Here is a 5636-nt window from a genome sequence, read left to right on the forward strand (position 1 = left end):
TGGGAAGGTGGCTCAGTGGTAGAGTGCTTGCCTTGCATGCCTGAGGCCCTGGGTTCGATTCCTCAGCACCACATAAGCAAAAAGAAAAAAGCCAGAAGTAGCACTGTGGCTCAAGTGGTAGAGCGCTAGTCTTGAGCTGAAGAAAATGAGGGACAGTGCCAGGCCCAGAGTTCAGGCTCCACGACTGGACCCCCCCAAAAATAGTATGGCCAAGAAAGATGGGGTAGGGATCAGTAGATAGAGTAGAGAGACTAGAGAAGGAAGAGCCATATAATCTGGAATTCAGACAGTGAAGGTGGGATGATGAGGAACAAATGATTTACAAAAAAGATAGAACCCATGGGACTTGATCTAGTTGTAGAGGTTATAAAAAGAATCCTTGCTTCCTAGATTTGTTACTAAAGTGTCATTCATAGACCAGTAGCATCTGAGAAATTAGTTTTCTGATGTAGATAGTCTGGACAACATTAGAGGTAGAGGTTACTTCAGCTTGCACCCAGTTGTACTACATCTTTATGGTTTTTGTTCAGGTGGAGATGCCCAGTGTGTAGCTTTGAGTCTCAGGATTACTATCTGGGGGCATAAATCTATGAATATGAATGAAAGCACATAGGGGAAATGATTTTTTGTTGTTATTGTTGGTGCCAGTACTAGTAGAGCTTGATCTCAGAGCCTGTGCACTCTCCCTTAGCTTTTTCCATTCAAGACTAGGGCCCTACCACTTGAGCCATCACAGATCTATTTATTGCTTTTTTGGTGGTTCATTGAAAATGAGAGTCTCACAGATTTTCTTGTAGAGGCTGTCTTCAAGCTGTAATCCTCAAATCTTGCCTCCTGTGTAGCTAAGATTACAGTAGTGAGACATTACACTTGGCTGGGAGAGTGACTGAAACTCAAATAAATGAAGCTGGAGATGGATCCTAGATGCAAGAGTTAGGATTAAGAATACAGATATTGGGTTGATTTGGGTCTCAGACAAGAGGTTCTGACTTCAAATTAGTTTTTATTGGGCACATTCCAGATGTTGGTCTGCTTTTAAAGATAAATTAATCTGCCAGATAACATCTTAGCCACCAAAGCCTCTATACAAGAAGGGAGAGTAAAGGTGTGTAAGTGGATGATTTGACAAAATTTATTTGGTAAGTTCATTAAGTCAAATCTGTAGGATCCATGAGTAAGCCCTAGTTGGACAGATCTATTTGGGTTCTTGCAAAGCTGTGGATTCCCTTCTGCCTGGTCCCTGGTGACCTCAGCAGTACACAGATGCTCCCTCACAGTGTCACTCTGTAATTTCCTCGAAGCCACACAGGCTTCAAAGGCTGCTGAGGTCCTTTTGCTTACTCCACACAACCGGATGTTTGAAGTAGCATGTCAAGTAAAAGGGGAATATAAAACATTGGCTCTGAGCTTTTCCACTTTCTTGCAAAAGTTTTCCCTTTCTCTGCATGGGTGATAAATTCTGTAACTAATAAATGTCAAATCACCATAACCTAAAGATCCATGAAAAATCCTCTCTTCCTTCCAGTTAAAATACTGACCTATAAAAATAACCTATGAGTCCAACATTGTGGTTTCAAACATATTTTTTTTTCAAGCAAAATAGGCATAGGGAAAGAATGTCAAGAATTTTAACTGGTCGGCATTTTTGGGAGATGAAGCAGGACTTAACGATTTCCAGTTGATGGGGACCATTCAGCCTGAAAGACAGATTTCAGCTCTAACCTCCCACCCCCATCTCTTCTTAGAGGCATTTGTATCTACATGTACTTATCTTCTTGATTTTTTTTTTCCTCAGAGACTTTCAGTTTCTTGGATTACTGAACTTCAGTATTATCAAAAAATGTTTTAAGTTGATTTTTCTGTTTGTATAATCTAAGACATCATTATTTTATATTTTCTTTCCCAAGAGAAGCTTCTTTTTTTAATTGACCTATTGTCTAACACTATAGTAGCTTAAGGTAGAATAAGCCGTGTCTTCTTTGCATCACTATTAAGTGTTGGAACTACTTGATATAAGGTTCTTAGAGGGGATTTTATCAATCATTTCTGTCCTCTTAGAAATAGCTATGTAATCAAATGCCTCTGCCCTATAACTTTTAAAATGAAAATATGACATTAAACCTTACTAGATTTCTTGAAATTGAACCATCCTTATATTCCTAGATTAATCCCTACCTACTCATAGGTTTTCATTTTTATGATGCCATATGGAAATGGCATGGCAATGATTTAGAGTTTCTGTTCTAAGGGCAGACTGCCTACATTGAAATTCCAGTTCTACTGCTTGGACAAATTCCTTGAACTCTCTCTACTTTGTTTTCCTCATCCACATATGGAGGTATTAGCTGCTGTTATAAGTACAAGGGGTATTGGTATGGTGCCTATAGTGAGGGAAGTGAAACTTCCTTTTAGGGAGTAGACAAGGGAGTGGAACTTCCAAAATTTATGATGATTATTGCACAATTCTGTGAATATAGGAAAAGCCACTGAATTTTATAGTATTGTACTCTATTAAAATGTTAACTAAACATTAAAAATGTTAACTAATATGAATGATATGACTATCAGTAAGTGTTCAGGGTTGAGGATGTGAGCTTGAGTTTTACACCTGTTAGTTATGTGGCATCAGGTAAGTTGCTTAACCTTCCATGTGTCATCATTCCTTTAGTGTAGAGGGAAAACAATAATGGTATTTATTTCTTGGGATGTTCATAGAAAACAAAAGTACTAATACATTTAAAATGTTAAGGATAGTGTCTCACACAGCAAGTCCCCAGTAAATATTAACTTTTCATTAAAATGTTGGCAAATTATTTAGGACTGGTAAATTAGGTTGGTTCAACTTGAATTGCAGTTCAATGCCAGCGGGCAGGAAGTCCATGATACTCTTTATTCCAGTTGACCACTAAAAAGCCAGAAATGTAGGTGTGGCTCAAGTGGTAGAATGTGAGCCTTGAAAAAAAAAAGTTAAGAGATAGTTCCTAGGCCCAAAGTTCAAATCCCAGTACTGGCAAACACACAAACTTATAGTTGCTCATTGTTCTTCCTTTAGTTTTCTTTTAAAAATAACTTTCTTTTGTAATGGAAGACATATTCTGTTACTCTGTATCTACTTAAAATTATAAGCAAGGTCAGCCCTTGTGGTTATTGCATGTAATCTCACCTACTCAGTAGGCTGAGATCTGAAAGATTGTATTCCAAAGCCAGTCAGGGCAGAAAAATCCATAGAATCCAAAGGAGGAGGTAACAATGCTCAACAAGAAATGTACTCATTACCTTACTCATGTAACTGGAACCTCTCTGTACAGCATCTTTACAAGGAAAAAAAATTAAATCCATGAGAATCCATTCCCCAAAAAGCAAGGCTTAAAAGTATGGCTCAAGTGATAGAGCAAGAGCCAAACAAGCAAACTGAGCAAGAGCATGAGGCTATTCCCTCCATAAAATTATAAGCAGGAAAAAAATAAAAATGAAATGAACCTATGAGCCCATTGTTCTGAAATAGTCATTTAAATCAATTTGACATACAACCTTTTCCCCTTCTTTTTTGTTCTACATAGATATATGTATATGTTTTGTTATATAAATTAAGAATGTATCTAGTATATTTAGTATGTTAAATATGCATGTAAGATAAGTTAGTGAACACTGCATATAACATAGCAGGAATAATTCACATAATGAGATTATAATCATCATACTATATATTTTGACTTTCAAATTTGATGACTCAAACATCTTTTCTTATCATTAGTATCCCCTAACCATTATAATAGGTACATGACAGTATATATGATGTACCAGCAAGAACTTAAAACAATTCATATGCATAACTTCAGGTCTGTAGGAGATAGCATACTCAATTTAGACTATTTTGTTATACTTTACCACTGGGATATTTCTATGTGAATTGTCTGATGCGTTATTTTGAGTCATGTGAATTGGTCTGCTCACCACCAATGCCCTCCCATGCACCGCCCAGACTGAAAGTTAAAATCTGTACCTCACACATCATTTCATATTCAGTTTTGTTGGTTAGATACACTTATGTGGAACTTGATTCTGCCAGGATGATATGAAGACAAAGTAAAATGCTACCTCTTTGTCAGTCATGACATTTGAACTCAGGGTCTGGGTGCTATCCCTGAGCTTTTTTGCTCAAGTCTCCCACAGTACTACTTTGAGCCAGAACTCCACTTGCAGTTTTTTGGTGGTTAATTGGAGATAAGAGTCTCATAGACTTTGCTCTCCAGGCTGACTTCAAACCAGATGATTCTCGGATTTCAGCTTCCTGAGTAGCTAGGATTATAGGCATGAGCTACCAGTGCCCAAGCAATGCTATCTATTTTTGAGGCAGAAACTAACAAAGGCAGCACGGTTGTAGATCTGGCAAATATAGAAGCAGCTTAACAATTTGGCGCTGACTTTCTTGGCCCAGACTTGCCATATGGTTTTGAAAGTCATTCCTGGCTGTATTATCATCTTTTTCCACCTCCAGTCTTTTTAATGACTTTGAAAGCCATTGGGTAACGTGCAATAAGTTCTCTTCTGCTTAAATTTGCTAAACAAACTACTGGAATTTTAAGTGTAACTCGCTAACTAGTTTATCCTCTTCCTACTGATTTAAAATATAACCTCTATTATATAACCTTTACTGTATACTGAATCTTTATTCATATTTTAGTTATTTTATTTAGAAATTTTCTTATTTATTCTACTGTTAATGCAACACTTTTGGTTACTATAGCTTTATGGTAATTTTTAGTATATATTTGGATAAATGCTCTTTTACCCAACAAATTAATGTAAAACCTTATGGACCACATAGCTTTTCTTCTAGATTTACGCTCTTGCCAAATTCTGAAAACATCTTCACTAAGCTTTAATTTAACTCAGGAGTTAATTTACATCTTATAGTACTACTGGTCATCTTTAAACATTTCATTTTCATGAATATAATTTAGGGTGTTTGTGGTCAGTATTTTTGCTGTTTATATACACCTTACACAATTATTTTCATGTCAGTTCCTAAGTATTTTATTTTTTTGTGATTTTGAGAGGGATATAATCTATAATGTATTTTAACCAGTGTTATCTATGATACATTTATCATTTTATTTTTAACTATACATGTTCTCATAGACTGTTATTTATCTTTATCATTATCTGTTAAATGTTTTCCTTTGTAATATTTATGACTCATCGTATTGTGTGAATGTATAATTACTATGGTATGGTTTGATGAGATATCTGTTTGACTGATCAGCTTTGAGCATAGGCCACATTATAAGAAGAGGAATCCTTGTGGGCTGGAAAGTTTGTTCGAGAGCCAACGAGTTTCTACAGTGTTTCATTCCCCTGACCTGGAGTACTCACCCACCCTTGACAGCCATTCAAAGATCCTTTTGCTTAGCAAGATCTTACTAGTCCACATTTAGCCACAAATTATCTCATCATTTTCCCAGTGGAAAACAACCCAAGTTTATATCAATAGGACCCTCTGTTCTCTGAGTCCAGATCTTTTCCTGATAGCCATTTGTTCAGTATTTCTGTGGCAAAACTATACTATGCAAAAATTATTTCCGAGTTCACCACCCATTGGAATAGAAGGGAGATTTTGTAAAGATTTGAAAGAA

Source organism: Dipodomys ordii, unplaced genomic scaffold, assembly GCF_000151885.1.
Source record: "Dipodomys ordii isolate 6190 unplaced genomic scaffold, Dord_2.0 Scaffold67, whole genome shotgun sequence".
NCBI classification, from domain to species: domain Eukaryota; kingdom Metazoa; phylum Chordata; class Mammalia; order Rodentia; family Heteromyidae; genus Dipodomys; species Dipodomys ordii.